The sequence below is a fragment of the Arachis ipaensis genome, chromosome B3 (assembly GCF_059453495.1).
Source record: "Arachis ipaensis isolate K30076 ecotype BB chromosome B3, ASM5945349v1, whole genome shotgun sequence".
Classification (NCBI taxonomy): domain Eukaryota; kingdom Viridiplantae; phylum Streptophyta; class Magnoliopsida; order Fabales; family Fabaceae; genus Arachis; species Arachis ipaensis.
In genome coordinates this window covers 72399636-72417288 of record NC_142438.1, presented here as the reverse complement: position 1 = coordinate 72417288, position 17653 = coordinate 72399636, and the positions used below count along the sequence as shown (strand labels likewise).

Sequence of the window (17653 nt, the reverse complement as noted above, 5' to 3'; positions counted from 1 at the left end):
TCAATGGTTTTTACTTTTTTGCTGCTCAAATTAGGAGCTAATAATGCTGATTACATATGGAGATATGAATTCAATTACACGTGAACTCCTTGTATTAACATTAAACAGGGAGATGTGGATCATGATTGAACAAAAATGTCTGGGAGATAATAGAAACTCAATCCCAAAAAGTTTAGGTTATTTTATTTTTCATTCCTTAATTACCTAGCACAAAGAAACTATGGCAGGTAATTGGGTAGAAGGAAAAGGTGTCAAATATCACGGCATGAGTATAAAACTGTTTTATATTATGTTTTAATACATTATACATAGATAAATAGGTTATTTTGGAAGTAGTTAATAGGATCATATGTTTGGCTTTTTAGTATTTGACTTGTATAGGATGAAGGATTCAATTTTTATTGGGGAAGAGAGAAATACTGTTTGAGTGTCTAAATTTTCATTCTTATATTTGGTAACTTTTTTTTATGATCCGAATGCAGAAGTAATTTCATCTCTAAACGCACTTCTATGTGAAGCTAAAAGTTTTAGTTTTTGCATTTGCTTAGAAAAATTAAGTGAGAAAATTTATTTCTTTTCTACCAATTCTACTCTTTATTTTTTTCAATAAAAAAGACACAAGTAACAATCTATCTTTACAGTAATTTTTTGTGGTTCTTCGTTCCAATAATTTTTTTTTCCACTAAGAACTCTCAGATTTATTTCGATTACTACCAATGTAAATATTTTAATTTTTTTATTACTTTTAATAGTCTTTCATATTTTAATTTTTTATGTTTTTTAATTGTATTGCTTTTTTATATATGATAAATAATTAAATATTTTTCACATATGAATTTTACTTACCTTTTTATTGTATTTTTTTTGTTCATATGATATATGTGGTCGGTTTTATGAAATTTTTATTGTTTTTTATTTGTATGTTTTTTTTTTCCTATTCTTTGTTGTACTTTATTTTTGTTATATAAAATTTTTTATATTTTTATTTAGCTCTGTAAAATTTGTAATTATAATTCTTATATACTATGTTTATTATCAAAATTTTGTATAATATAAATTATGATCCACTAAAAAAAAAGTAAATAAAAAATTAAGCATAAATAACAATAGAGTCTTAAATAATGAAAATGTATAGTCCAAAATAATACTAAATTAAAGAGTATTGAGAGTATTAGAAAAATTATACTACATTTTTTATTTGATATTATAAAATTTGTAGTACTCTCTCATATTTTTATTTTTATTGTTTATTGTATTTATTTTATTTATATGATAAATATTTTTTATATGTTCTTGTGTTCTGACTTTTTATGCAGTAGAAACAACTACATGCCGTAGAAATAATGGTATTCTTATGTACTAATTTTGTATAAAATATTATTTTTTATGCATTTTATTGGTGTTTTATCTTTTAATTTAATATTTATCTACATTAACATATTAAATTTTTTTTATTATATATTTTTTATTTTTAACATAAAATGTATTTTGCTAATTTTTATATGTTATTTTTAATTTAGTAATAAATATTAATTTTATTATAAAATCAATTAATAAGATCTATTCAAATATCTAAATTAAAATGATAAGATAATATAAAAAAATTATTTAAATTGATATCTTTTTTTAGTAATTTTTTTTATCTAAAAGTGATTTTGAGTAGTGTAATCCAAATAATATTTATTTTATTATAATCTATTTTGATATAAAGATTGCCAAACATAAATCACGTTACTACAAACTTACTTTTCATCAAAATCAAGTTTGTAAAATCAATATTATGCAAACTTTCATTTGTAAACTTTAATCTAAACACACACTTAGTTGGCACCGGATTTGATGGTCCAGAACATTTGGACTATCTAATGGTCCCATAACAAAACATATTTTTAAGTTTTTTAATAACGGCTAAATAGTTCTTATTTAATATTAGTTACAAATTAATCCTTTATTATTTAATTATGAAATCTATTTTTATTTTATAAATTATTATTTATCATTCATCTGTCATCTTTATTAATAATAAAAAATAAAGACAATAACGAATTAGATCTTCTATTAATCGTAATAAATATTTTGGCAATGCTAATCAATTAGAATTTTATTCTTGATCCGTTACATCTGCACACGGGAGCGAAATCGTGTTTCTTGGAAATTCAATCGATTGGACATACAACACAATTGATTAAATTTCTGGATTTTCCAAAATTCAATCCATTGGAATTGCTACACAATCGATTGAATTTTGCAAAGCATGTGGATTTTTTCAAATTCAATTGATTGTTCGTGTTACCCAATCGATTGAAGTCATAAAAGCAATATGTGTTTTCACAATTCAATCGATTGGATGTGTTACCCAATCGATTTAAGTCTTCAAAGCAATATGGATTGTCACAATTCAATCAATTGGTTGTGTTACCCAATCAGTTGAATTGTTCACTGCGTTATATATTATGCCCTTCTAAATTGTCCTGCTCGTGTTTATAAATTATTATTTTATTATTCATCTATCTTATCTTTAAATTCTATCTTTAATTTTTAAGTTTTTATTTTGATTTTGATATTCTAATCTTATCTTTCCTTTAGTATTAAGATTATAAATTGGTGAATAATCTATCATCAATTACTCAATCATACAATTGGAATCGTTTATCAATCTCCTTAGTTATCAATTTTTTCATTATTTTTGTTCATCGTTTATCCATCTACTTAATATCCAATTTTTCTTCGTTGTTTATCCATCTCTTTAATATCCAAGATTTGTCATTGATTATGTGATAATTACAATTGCAACAATCGGCAGAGATCCAATCAATTTCTTCGTTGTAGTGTTCAGTAAACAATACATTGTTTTGATTAAAAAGTTGAGATCAGTCAATACAATCTCTAATGTTGCAATTATTCGTTTCGATTCTTTATTCATAAAATTGATTATGTAATAAAAAAATATTTTTTTTTCTTTTAGTAAATGGTGTGCGAAATCGTGATCATTCCATTCCTTGGTAACGGCGCTAAAAACTCAATACGCACGTTCATGATCTTATATCTGTTTCACAACTTCGTACAACTAACCAGCAAGTGCACTGGGTCGTCCAAGTAATAAACCTTACGTGAGTAAGGGTCGATCCCACGGAGATTGTCGGCTTGAAGCAAGCTATGGTCACCTTGTAAATCCCAGTCAGGTGGATTAAATTGTATTAAGAAATTATAGTGGATGAAAATAAATAAAATATAAAATAGGATAGTGGTACTTATGTAATTCATTGGTGAGAATTTCAGATAAGCGTATAGAGATGCTTTTGTTCCTCTGATCTCTGCTTTCCTGCTGTCTTCATCCAATCATTCCTACTCCTTTCCATGGCAAGCTGAATGTTGGGCATCACCGTTGTCAATGGCTACTTCCCGTCCTCTCAGTGAAAATGGTCCAAGATGCTCTGTCACGGCACTGCTATTCATCTGTCGGTTCTCGATCATACTGGAATAGGATCCATTGATCCTTTTGCGTCTGTCACTACGCCCAGCACTCGCGAGTTTTAAGCTCGTCACAGCCATCCCTTCCCAGATCCTACTCGGAATACCACAGACAAGGTTTAGACTTTTCGGATCTCAGGAATGGCCATCCATGGGTTCTAACTTATACCACGAAGACGCTAATAACTCGGACTCGGTCCCCTGTATTAGATATCCAAGAGATATCCATTCAATCTAAGGTAGAACAAAAGTGGTTGTCAGGCACGCGTTCATAAGTTGAGAATGATGATGACTGTCACGATCATCACATCCATCATATTGAAGTGCGAATGAATATCTTAGAAGCGGAATAAGTTGAATTGAATAGAAAAATAGTAGTACTTTGCATTAATCTTTGAGGAACAGCAGAGCTCCACACCTTAATCTATGGTGTGTAGAAACTCTACCGTTGAAAAATACATAAGTGAAAGGTCCAGGCATGGCTGAATGGCCAGCCCCCAAAACATGATCAAAGGATCAAAAGATAATCCAAAGATGTAAATACAATAGTAAAAAGTCCTATTTATACTAAACTAGTTACTAGGGTTTACAGAAATAAGTAAATGATGTAGAAATCCACTTCCAGGGCCCACGTGGTGTGTGCTTGGACTGAGAATGAAGCTTACACGTGGAGAGGTCATTCTTGGAGTTGAACGCCAGTTTGTAACGTGTTTCTGGCGTTGAAATCCACTTTGCAACTTGTTTCTGGCGCTGGACGCCAGACTGCAGCATGGAACTGGCGTTGAACGCCAGTTTACGTCATCACACTTATTCAAAGTATATACTATTATATATTTCTGAAAAGCCCTGGATGTCTACTTTCCAACGCAATTGGAAGCGTGCCATTTGAAGTTCTGTAGCTCCAGAAAATCCACTTTGAGTGCAGGGAGGTCAGAATCCAACAGCATCTGCAGTCCTTCTTAAATCTCTGAATCTGATTTTTGCTCAAGTCCCTCAATTTCAGCCAGAAAATACCTGAAATCACAGAAAAACACACAAACTCATAGTAAAATCCAGAAATGTGAATTTTAATTAAAAACTAATAAAAATATAATGAAAACTAATTAAATTATACTGAAAACTATGTAAAAACAATGCCAAAAAGCGTATAAATTATCCGCTCATCACAACACCAAACATAAATTGTTGCTTGTCCCCAAGCAACTAAAAATCAAATAGGATAAAAAAAAGAGAATATACTATAAATTCCAAACTATCAATGAAACTTAGCTCCAATCAGAGAGCGGGACTTGTAGCTTTTTGCCTCTTGAATAGTTTTGGCATCTCGCTTTATCCATTGAAGTTCAGAATGATTGGCATCTATAGGAACTTAGAATTCAGATAGTGTTATTGATTCTCCTAGTTCAGTATGTTGATTCTTGAATACAGCTACTTTATGAGTCTTGGCCGTGGCCCTAAGCACTTTGTTTTCCAGTATTACCACCAGATACATAAATGCCACAAACACATAACTGGGTGAACCTTTTCAGATTGTGACTCAGCTTTGCTAAAGTCCCCAATTAGAGGTGTCCAGGGTTCTTAAGCACACTCTTCTTTTGCTTTGGACCTTGACTTTAACCGCTCAGTCTCAAGTTTTCACTTGACACCTTCACGCCACAAGAACATGGTTAGGGACAGCTTGGTTTAGCCGCTTAGGCCAGGATTTTATTCCTTTAGGCCCTCCTATCCACTGATGCTCAAAGCCTTGGGATCCTTTTTATTTACCCTTGCCTTTTGATTTTAAGGGTTACTGGCTTTTTCTGCTTGCTTTTTCTTTTTCTTTTTCTTTCTCTTTTTTTTTCTACAAGCTTTTGTATTCACTGCTTTTTCTTGCTTCAAGAATCATTTTTATGATTTTTCTGATTATCAAATAACATTTCTCCTATTCATCATTCTTTCAAGAGCCAACATATTTAACATTCATAAACAACAATTTCAAAAGACATATGCACTGTTCAAGCATTCATTCAGAAAACAAAAAGTATTGTCACCACATCAAAATAATTAAACTAGTTTCAAGGATGAATTCGAAACCATGTACTTCTTGTTCTTTTGTTTTTAAAACATTTTTCATTTAAGAGAGGTGATGGATTCATATTCACTACTTTAAGGTATAGACACTTAGACACTAATGATCATGTAATAAAGACACAAACATAGATAAACGTTTAACATAAGAAAACGAAAAACAGAAAATTTAAGAACAAGGAATGAGTCCACCTTAGTGATGGTGGCGTTTCCTTCTTGAGGAACCAATGATGTCCTTGAGCTCTTCTATGTCTCTTCCTTGTCTTTGTTGCTCCTCCCTCATTGCTCTTTGATCTTTTCTAATTTCATGAAGGATGATGGAGGGAAGTGCATCCCTTGAGGCATCTCAGGGATTTCTTGGTGATGAGCTTCTTCATGCGTCTCTTGAGATCCATGAATAGGCTCTCTTGTTTGCTCCATCCTTTTCTTAATGATGGGCTTGTCCTCTTCAATGAGGATGTCTCCCTCTATGTCAATCCCAGTCGAATTGCATAGGTGGCAAATGAGGTGAGGAAAGGCTAACCTTGCCATAGTGGAGGAGTTGTCAGCCACCTTGTAGAGTTCTTGAGGTATAATCTCATGAACCTCCACTTCCTCCCCAATCATGATGCTATGGATCATGATGGCCCGGTCTATTGTAACTTTAGACCGGTTGCTAGTGGGAATGATTGAGCGTTGAATGAACTCAAACCATCCTCTAGCTACAGGCTTAAGGTCCAGTCTTCTCAGTTGAACCGGTTTGCCTTTTGAGTCAATCTTCCATTGAGCTCCTTCCACACATATGTCCATGAGGACTTGGTCCAACCTTTGATCAAAGTTGACTCTTCTTGTGTAGGGGCGTGCGTTCTCTCCCATCATTGGCAAGTTGAACGCCAACCTCACATTTTCCAGACTAAAATCTAAGTATTTCCCCCGAACCATGGTGAGATAATTCTTTGGGTTCGGGTTCTTACTTCGATCATGGTTCCTAGTGATCCATGCATTAGCATAGAACTCTTGAACCATTAGAATTCCGACTTGTTGGATGGGGTTTGTTAGAACTTCCCAACCTCTTCTTTGGTTCTCATGTCGGATCTCCGGATACTCATTTTTCTTGAGTTTGAAAGAGACCTCGGGGATCACCTTCTTCTTGCCCACAACATCATAAAAGTGGTCTTGATGGGCTTTGGAGATGAATCTTTCCATCTCCCATGACTCGGAAGTGGAAGCTTTTGTCTTCCCTTTCCCTTTTCTAGAGGATTCTCCGGTCTTAGGTGCCATCAATGGTAATGAAAAAACAAAAAGCTTATGCTTTTACCACACCAAACTTAGAATATTGCTCGCCCTCGAGCAAGAGAAGAAAGGAAAGAAGAAGAAGAAGAAGATATAGAAGAGAGGGAGAGAGGGTTGTGTTTCGGCCAAGAAGGGGATGAGAGGGTTGTGTTGTGTGAGAATGAAGAAGAATGGAGAGGTTTATATAGTGGAGGGAGAGGGGTTAAGGTTCGGCCATATGGGGTGGGTTTGGATGGGAAAGTAATTTTGAATTTTGAAGGTAGGTGGGGTTTATGGGGAAGAGTGGATGGATGTGAGTGGTGGTAGGTGGTGATAGGGAAGAGAGATTGAGGTGATTGGTGAAGGGTTTTGGGGAAGGGTGTTTATTGGGAAGAGAGGATGAATGAGAAGAGTGGAGAGTATGAGTGGAGGTAGGTGGGGATCCTGTGGGGTCCACAGATCTTAAGGTGTCAAGGATTTGCATCCCTGCACCAATTAGGCATTTAAAACGCCTTTGCATGCAATTCTGGCGTTTAAACGCTGAATTGATGCTTGTTCTGGGCGTTCAACGCCCAGATGCAGTATGTTTCTGGCGTTGAACGCCAGTTCTATGCTTGTTTCTGGCGTTCAGTGCCAGCTTTCCTCAATGTGCATTCCTGGCGTCTGAACGCCAGGATGCTGCTTGTTTCTGGCGTTCAACGCCAGATCCATGCTCTGTTCTGGCGTTGAACGCCAGCCAGATGCTCCTTATTGGCGTTTAAACGCCAGTACGTCCTTCCTCCAGGGTGTGATTTTTCTTCTGCTGTTTTTGATTCTGTTTTTAATTTTTGTATTTATTTTGTGACTCCACATGATCATGAACCTAATAAAACAAAAAGAACAATAAAAATAGAATTAAATAAATAAAAATTGGGTTGCTTCCCAACAAGCGCTTCTTTAATGTCAATAGCTTGACAGTGGGCTCTCATGGAGCCAAACAGGTGATCAGGTCAATTTTATAGACTCCCAACACCAAACTTAGAGTTTGGAAATGGGAGTTCAACACCAAACTTAGAGTTTGGCTGAGGCCTCCCAACACCAAACTTAGAGTTTGACTGTAGGGGCTTTAGTTGACTCTGTACTGAGAGAAACTTTTCATGCTTCCTCTCCATGGTCACAGAAGGAGGTCCTTGAGTTTTAAACACAAGGTAGTCCTCATTCAGTTGAAGGACCAACTCTCCTCTGTCCATATCAATCACAGCTCTTGCTGTAGCTAGGAAGGGTCTTCCAAGGATAATGGATTCATCCTCATCCTTCCCAGTGTCTAGGATTATGAAATCAGCAGGGACGTAAAGGCCTTCAACCTTTACTAGTACGTCCTCTACTTGTCCATAAGCCTGTTTTCTTGAGTTGTCTGCCATCTCTAGGGAGATTCTGGCAGCTTGCACCTCAAAGATTTCCAGTTTCTCCATTACAGAGAGTGGCATGAGGTTTATCCCTGACCCAAGGTCACATAGAGCTTTCTCAAATGTCATGGTGCCTATGGTACAAGGTATTTGGAACTTTTCGGGATCCTGTTTCTTCTGAGGCAATCTCAGTTGATCCAATGCATTTAGTTCATTGGTGAACAGGGGAGGTTAATCTCCCCAAGTCTCATTACCAAATAAATTGGCATTCAACTTCATGAATGCACCAAAGAACTTGGCAACTTGCTCTTTAGTAATATCCTCATTCTCTTCAGAAGAGGAATACTCATTAGAGCTCATGAATGGCATAAGGAGGTTTAATGGAATCTCTATGGTCTCTGAATGAGCCTCAGAGTCCTTTGGTTCCTCAGAGGAAAACTCCTTATTGATCTCTGGACGTCCCAGGAGGTCTTCCTCACTGGGATTCACGTCCTCCTCCTCTTTTGTGGTTTCAGCCAGGATGGTCATTTCAATGGCCTTGCACTCTCCTTTTGGATTTTCTTCTGTATTGCTTGGGAGAGTACTAGGAGGGATTTCAGTGATCCTTTTACTCAGCTGGCTCACTTGTGCTTCCAGATTTCTAATGGAAGACCTTGTTTCATTCATGAAACTTAGAGTGGCCTTAGATAGATCAGAGACTAAATTTGCTAAGCTAGATGGATTCTGCTCAGAATTCTCTGTCTTTTGCTGAGTGGATGATGGAAAAGGTTTGCTATTGCTAAACCTGTTTCTTCCACCATTATTAAAGCCTTGTTGAGGCTTTTGTTGATCCTTCCATGAGAGATTTGGGTGATTTCTCCATGAGGGATTATAGGTGTTTCCATAGGGTTCACCCATGTAATTCACCTCTGCTATTGCAGGGTTCTCAAGATCATAAGCTTCTTCCTCAGAAGATGCCTCTTGAGTACTGTTGGATGCAGCTTGCATTCCATTCAGACTCTGAGAAATCATATTGACTTGCTGAGTCAATATTTTATTCTGAGCCAATATGGCATTTAGAGCATCAATTTCAAGAACTCCCTTCTTCTGAGGTGTCCCATTATTCACGGAATTTCTCTCAGAAGTATACATGAATTGATTATTTGCAACCATGTCAATAAGTTCTTGAGCTTCTACAGGCGTTTTCTTTAAGTGAATGGATCCACTGCAGAATGGTCCAGTGACATCTTGGAGAACTCAGACAGACCATAATAGAATATATCCAGAATGGTCTATTCTGAAAGCATGTCAGGAGGACACCTTTTGGTCATCTGCTTGTATCTTTCCCAAACTTCATAGAGGGATTCACCATCTTTTTGCTTGAAGGTCTGAATATCCACTCTAAGCTTGCTCAGCTTTTGAGGAAGAAAGAACTTAGCCAAGAAGGCTATGACCAGCTTATCTCAGGAGTCCAGGCTATCCTTAGGTTGTGAGTCCAACCATGTTCTAGCTCTTTCTCTTACAGCAAAAGGGAAAAGCATGAGCCTGTAGACTTCAGGATTTACTCCATTAGTCTTAACAGTCTCACAGATCTGCAGGAACTCCATTAAAAACTGGTAGGGATCTTCTGATGGAAGTCCATGGAATTTGCAGTTTTGTTGCATTAGAGCAACTAATTGAGGTTTCAGCTCAAAATTGTTTGCTCCAATGGTAGGGATTGAGATGCTTCTTCCATCAAACTTGGAAGTAGGTGTAGTGTAATCACCAAGCATCCTCCTTGCATTATTGTTGTTAGGTGCATCTGCCATCTCCTTTTCTTGTTCGAAAATTTTAGTAAGGTTGTATCTGGATTGTTGTAATTTAGCTTCTCTTAGTTTCCTCTTCAGAGTCCTTTCAGGTTCTGGATCTGCTTCAACAAGAATGTTCTTGTCCTTGCTCCTGCTCATATGACAAAGAAGGGAATAACAAAGAAAATATGGAATCCTCTATGTCACAGTATAAAGATTCCTTTGTGTGAGTAGAAGAAGAAAAGAATGTAATGTAAAGAAGAGAAGAGGAAAAACTCGAACACAGAGAGGGAGGTGGTGTTCGAATTTTTGGATGGGAGAGAAGTGTTAGTAGATGAATAAATAAATAAAAGGAGATGAGAGAGAGAATTTCGAAATTTAATTAAAATAAAATTAAATTTGAAAGTTAGATTTCAAAATAAATTTTAAAAAGGAGTTGATGATTTTCAAAAATTAAAGGAAGAATAAAATTAAAATTAAAATTTAAAACAATTAATTAATTAAAAAGAAATTTTGAAAAAGGAGAGAGGGAATTTTTGAAAATAAGAGAGAGAGGATTAGTTAGGTAGTTTTGAAAAAGATATAATTGAAACAAAAAGATAAGATTGATTGAAAAAGTTTTGAAATTTGTTTTTGAAAAAGATATGATTGAAATTTAAAAAGATATGATTGAAACAAAAAGATAAGATTTGAAAATCAATTTTTAAGAAGATAAGAAGTTAGAAAAGACTTTGAAATTTGTTTTTGAAAAAGATATGATTGAAATTTTAATTTGAAAAATATTTGAAAAGAAAATTAAAAAGATTTGATTTTGAAAACTAAAGTTGATTACTTGACTAACAAGAAACTAAAAAGATAAGATTCTAGAGTTTAAAGATTGAACCTTTCTTACTAGGCAAGTAACAACTTAATATTTTTGAATCAATCACATTAAATTCGAAAATCATGAACTAAAAATAAAAAAAAAATATTTTTGAAAATTAATTTGAAAATTTTTTGAAAATATTAGAAAGGAATTTTGAAAAAGATTTGATTTTTGAAAAAGATTTTGAAAAGATAAGATTTTTAAATTGAAAATTTGATTTGATTCATAAGAAACAATTAAATTTAAAAACTTTTTGATTAAATCAAATCATATTTTCGAAAATTTTGAGTAAAATAAGGAAAAGATATTTTTTGATTTTTGAATTTTTAATGAAGAAAGAGAAAAACATGAAAAAGACTCATAACATAAAAATTATGAATCAAAACACACAATGCATGCAAGAACACTATGAATGTGAAGATGAACACCAAGAACACTTTGAAGATCAAGATGAACATCAAGACTTATTTTTGAAAATTTTTAATAAAAGAAAAACATGCAAGACACCAAACTTAGAAATTTTCAATAATTAGACACTAACAAATTAAAAATGCATATGAAAAACTAGAAAAGACACAAAACAAGAAAGTATGAAGATCAAACAAGAAGACTTACCAAGAACAACTTGAAGATCATGAAGAACACTATGAATGCATGAATTTTCGAAAAATGCAATTGACACCAAACTTAAAAATTGACTCTAGACTCCAACAAGAAACAAAAAATATTTTTGATTTTATGATTTTATTAATTTTTTTTTGGATTTTTGTATATTTTTATTTTTTTGAAAACCTATAGGGAAAAGGAAGCAATGAATTCAAAGTCCTCAATTAAGATTCCAGGAATCATACCGGATTAGTCTAAAGCTTGATGGCCAGCCAAACTTCAGCATACCATTTTGAAACTTTAGAATTCATTCTTAAAAATTTTAAAATAGTTTTCGAAAACAAAGGGAAAAATTTTTTTTTTGAAAGATTTTTGAAGAATTTTTTTTTGAAAAGAAAACGAAAAGAAAGTTACCTAATCTGAGCAACAAGATGAACCGTCAGTTGTCCAAACTCGAACAATCCCCGGCAACGGCGCCAAAAATTTGGTGTGCGAAATTGTGATCATTCCATTCCTTGGTAACGGCGCTAAAAACTCAATACGCACGTTCATGATCTTATATCTGTTTCACAATTTCGTACAACTAACCAGCAAGTGCACTGGGTCGTCCAAGTAATAAACCTTACGTGAGTAAGGGTCGATCCCACGGAGATTGTCGGCTTGAAGCAAGCTATGGTCACCTTGTAAATCTCAGTCAGGCGGATTAAATTGTATTAAGAAATTATAGTGGATGAAAATAAATAAAATATAAAATAGGATAGTGGTACTTATGTAATTCATTGGTGAGAATTTCAGATAAGCGTATAGAGATGCTTTCGTTCCTCTGATCTCTGCTTTCCTGCTGTCTTCATCCAATCATTCCTACTCCTTTCCATGGCAAGCTGTATGTTGGGCATCACCGTTGTCAATGGCTACTTTCCGTCCTCTCAGTGAAATTGGTCCAAGATGCTCTGTCACGGCACGGCTATTCATTTGTCGGTTCTCGATCATACTGGAATAGGATCCATTGATCCTTTTGCGTCTGTCACTACGCCTAGCACTCGCGAGTTTTAAGCTCGTCACAGCCATCCCTTCCCAGATCCTACTCGGAATACCACAGACAAGGTTTAGACTTTTCGGATCTCAGGAATGGCCATCCATGGGTTCTAACTTATACCACGAAGACGCTAATAACTCGGACTCGGTCCCCTGTATTAGATATCCAAGAGATATCCATTCAATCTAAGGTAGAACGGAAGTGGTTGTCAGACATGCATTCATAAGTTGAGTGCAAGGAGGTCAGAATCCAATAGCATCTACAGTCCTTCTTCAACCTCTGAATCTGATTTTTGCTCAAGTCCCTCAATTTCAGCCAGAAAATACCTGAAATCATAGAAAAACACACAAACTCATAGTAAAGTCCAGAAATACGAATTTTAATTAAAAACTAATAAAAATATAATGAAAACTAATTAAATTATACTGAAAACTATGTAAAAACAATGCCAAAAAGCGTATAAATTATCCGCTCATCAGTAAATCACATACATTGAGGAATACTAAAAAGTAAATAAAATTTATTATTTTTTATTAAGAATTAGCTGGAAATATTTAAAAGTGTGGACTTAAAATGTATTATTCGATTATTATACTAAAAAAATTTATATAGTTTATATTTTTTTGTCATTGTGAGTGCCACTATAATGAATGCTCAACGTTTTGATGGTATTTATATAGCTTATATTCTATGGTAAATCGAATCAGATGAATTCGATTTATGAAATTGGTTGAGCATAATAGCAAATCAATTAGCATTTTATCACATCTCTAAATCGAAGCAACTAGCTACGATTTATATCACAGGTACTCACCTTTGAGGACAAGAACGTTCAATAAAAAATATTTTGGAACCATCTTAAAATATTACTCAAAATTATAATATTTTAAATATTAAATATTTAACTACTGATGAATTCATATTTAATGATGATTTTTGGTTAGAATTGAATAGATTTCATCATATAAACTTGCACTAATTCCATTAAATAGCATGCTTTTGAAATTTCCTCCTAATTTGTGCTTGATTATGAAAACATGCTCTTTTGTGCCTTGATTAATTTTATCCCATTTGCCTTCCATTCGATGCCTTGATGTTGTTTGTGAGTGATTTCAGATGTATAAGGTAGGAATGGCTTGGAGAGAATGGAAGAGGAGCATGTAAAGTAGAGGAAGCATGAAGAATCATAGGAGTAGAGCACAACGAAGTGTGCGTGTGCACAGACCTGCGTGCGTACGCACAGCCATCAGAGCAAAGCCACGCATGTGCGTGAACCGCGTCGTGCGTCCATTCAAGCATCGCCTAGTGTGCGTGCGCACACGTCTGTGTGTACGCACAGGTGTCCGCACATGGCTTCATTAAAATAGCACGTGACTCGCGATTTTGGGGCTCTTTTAGCCCAGTTCTGAAGGCTTGGAGGCTGAAATGAAAGGCTATATGAAGGGGGAAACATCTCATATGAAGGCATTAGCTTAGGGAGCTCATCTTAGAATAGGAAAAACACATAGTAGGAGTAGTTTTAGGGTAGTTTAGTTTAGGTTTTCTCTTAAGTTTTCTTAGGTTCAATTAGGGTTTGTAGTATTTTATACTTCAAAGTTGGCTTTGGATTTTGCAATTTCATTGTAAGTATTTCTTTAATTTCTCTTTTATTGCACTACTTGTTCTATACCTTCTTGCATTTTCATTTCCTTTATCAATATTCACATAGTTTTGCAATTTTGATTTCTAGTTAATGAATTTGATGTTTGATGCTTATTACATGTTTATTTGAGTTACTTTTATTGATTTTGATCATTTGTGGTTTATAGCTTTCATTATTTTTCCAATTTTGCCATGTTTTATGATTATGCCCTTTATGTGTTTGATGAAATGCCAATTTTGATTATGTGGTAATTTTCACTCCTTGGCTTGGGGAAAATGAGTTTATGGATTACTAGAGCCATAATGTCCAACATTTAGTGATAATTCTTGGGTTGTTAGTTGTTATTGTTTCCACTAACGCTAGCTTTTTACCAATTAATTTGGTAAGTTAACTAGGATTTGTGGATTAATAACAATTATGCTCACCTGAATTATCCTTCGATGTTAAGGGTTGATTTAGTGAGATTAATCCATCACAATTATCATAGTTGTGGGTATGGCAAGGAAGGGATTCCATGACTCATCCCAAGTCAAGGTTTCATTTATGTTTTGAACCACTTTTCAATCACTTTATAGTTTTACTTGTTTATATTACATACATAGTTCTTTTGTTCTTTTATTCCTTCATTAGTTTATTAATTGCAGTTTTGAATCGTTCTTTCATCTCTTTATTTGTTTGCTTGCTTTCAATCATTGAAACCCCCTTGCTTCTCACAATCAAAATTGTATGCACTTGTTGGCACTAGTTCCTAGGAAGAACGACCCGGGAGTCTAAATACTCTTGGTTAATTTGATTTGAATTGTGACAATATCTTGGATTAAATTTTGATTAGGATCAATTATTGGTTCGGAGCTATACTTACAACAAAAATCTATTTTGTAAAAAATCCAAAACCACGTTTGGTCTTCCATCAACTACCAAGTCTAGCAATTCAAACACTTCCATTAGATACATTTATTTGTGCTTCTTAGAAAAAAATTAAAAAGCAGCAGTAATTTTCAATATTTTTTAATTTTCTTTTAGAATAAAAAAATGTACTAGTATGTAACCATTATATGTGCATATATAAAACATTTTTATTAGTACTGTTGGATGCAGCTTGCAATCCATTCAGACTCTGAGAAATCATATTGACTTGCTGAGTCAATATTTTGTTCTGAGCCAATATGGTATTCAGAGTATCAATTTCAAGAACTTTCTTCTTCTGAGGTGTCCCATTGTTCACATGACTCCTCTCAGAGGCGTACATGAACTGGTTATTTGCAACCATTTTAATGAGTTCCTGAGCTTCTGCAGGGGTTTTCAGATGAATAGATCCTCCTGCAGAATGGTCCAATGACATTTTTGACAACTCAGACAGACCATCATAGAATATACATATGATGCTCCATTCTGGAAGCATGTCAGAAGGACACCTTTTGATCAATTGCTTATATCTTTCCCAAGCTTCATAGAGGGACTCACCTTCCTTCTGTCTGAAGGTTTGGATTTCCACTATAAGCTTGCTCATCTTTTGAGGTGGAAAGAACTTGGCCAGAAAAACACTGACCAACTTTTTCTAAGAGTTTAGGCTTTCCTTAGGTTGTGAATCCAACCATGTTCTAGCTCTGTCTCTTACAGCAAAAGGGAAAAGCATAAACCTGTAGACCTCGGGATCAACTCCATTGGTCTTGATAGTGTCACAGATTTGCAAGAATTTAGCTAAGAACTGATGGGGATCTTCCAATGGAAGTCCATGAAACTTACAATTCTGTTGCATTAGAGAAACTAATTGAGGCTTAAGCTCAAAGTTGTTTGCTCCAATGGCAAGAATTGAGATGCTTCTTCCATAGAAGTTAGAAGAGGGTGCAATAAAGTCACCGAGCATCTTCCTTGCATCTCCACCATTGTTATTGGGTTCGGCCATGTCTCCTTCTTTTTCGAAAATTTCTGTCAGGTCCTCTCCAGAGGGTTGTGCTTTAGCTTCTCTTAGTTTCCTCTTAAGAGTCCTTTCAGGTTCAGGATCAGCTTCAATAAGAATGTCTTTATCCCTGTTCCTGCTCATATGAAAAAGAAGATAACAGAAAAGAAGAGGAATCCTCTATGTCACAGTATAGAGATTCCTTTATGTGAGTAGAAGAAGAGAAGAATAGAAGAAGGAGAAGAGAAAAATTCGAACACAGAGAAAAAGAAGGGGTTCGAATTATGAGTAGAAGAGGATTGTTAGTAGATAAATAAATAAATAGAGAGAGATGAGAGGGAGAGTTTTTGAAAATAATTAAAAAGAAAAGGAAAATATTTTTGTTTTATTTAAAAATCAGTTATAATTCAAAAATTAAAAAGAGAAACAAAACAAAATTTGAAAAAGATAAGAAATAGTAACTAATTTATTTAGTTTTCAAAATTTTAGAGAAAATATATGATTGAAATAGAAAACTTTTAAAATCAAACAAAAAGTCATGTAGTTAATTGAAAAAGATTTGAAAATCACATTTGAAAAGATAAGAAGTTAGAAAAGATTTTGAAATTAAGTTTTGAAAAAGATATGGTTGAAATTTATTTTGAAAAAGATTTGAAAAAGAAATTTAAAAAGATTTGATTTTGAATGAAGTTGATTACTTGACTAACAAGAAACTAAGAGATATGATTCTAAAATTTAAAGATTAAACCTTTCTTAATAGGCAAGTAACGAACTTTAAAATTTTTGAATCAATCACATTAATTGTTAGTAAAAATTTTGAAATTATGAAATGAAATTAAGAAAAAGATTTTGAAAATTATTTTTAAAATTTTTGAAAATCATAAAAGAAAAATGAAAAAGATTTGATTTTTGAAAAAGTCTTGGAAAGATAGGATTTTTTAAATTAAAAATTTGACTTGACTCATAAGAAACAACTAGATTTTTAAAATTTTTTGAATAAGTCAACTCTAATATTCGAAATTTATGAGAAGAATAAGGGAAAAATATTTTTTTAATTTTTTAAATTTTTAATGAAGAAAGAGAAAAACAATAAAAAGACTCAAAACATGAGAATTTAAGATCAAAACACATGATGCATGCAAGAACTCTTTGAATGTCAAGATGAACACCAAGAACACTTTGAATGTCAAGATGAAAACCAAGAACTTATTTTTGAAAATTTTTTTAAGAAAAGAAACACATGCAAGACATCAAACTTAGAAATTTTCAATGTTTAGACACTAAAAAATTGAAAATGCATATGAAAAACAAGAAAATACACAAAACATGAAAATGCAAAGATCAAACAAAGAAGACCATTAAGAACAACTTGAAGATCATGAAGAACACCATGCATGAGTTTCGAAAATTTTTGTGAAAAATTAGAACATGCAATTGACACCAAACTTAAAATTTGACACTAGACTCAAACAATAAACACAAAATTATTTTTGGTTTTATGATTTTATTAATTTTTTTTGGATTTTTCGAAAATTAATTTGGAAAAGCTAAATAAAGAAATTCAAAATTTTTAATAAGAATTCTAGGAATCATACAATGTTAGTCTAAAACTCCGGTCCAGGAATTAGACATGGCTTACTAGCCAGCCAAGCTTTCAATGAAAG

The 17653-nt window shown here is 33.7% G+C and overlaps 2 non-coding genes across 2 annotated transcripts; both read left to right on the top strand.

The window, feature by feature from the left end:
* Positions 1 to 9454: 9454 nt before the first annotated feature.
* On the top strand, positions 9455 to 9562 carry LOC148571103 (small nucleolar RNA R71). The gene has a single exon (XR_015907957.1). It is a non-coding gene; the product is annotated as a small nucleolar RNA R71 (small nucleolar RNA).
* A 5923-nt stretch (positions 9563 to 15485) lies between these two features.
* LOC148571102 (small nucleolar RNA R71) lies at positions 15486 to 15593 on the top strand. The gene has a single exon (XR_015908677.1). It is a non-coding gene; the product is annotated as a small nucleolar RNA R71 (small nucleolar RNA).
* The last annotated feature ends 2060 nt before the right edge of the window (positions 15594 to 17653 follow it).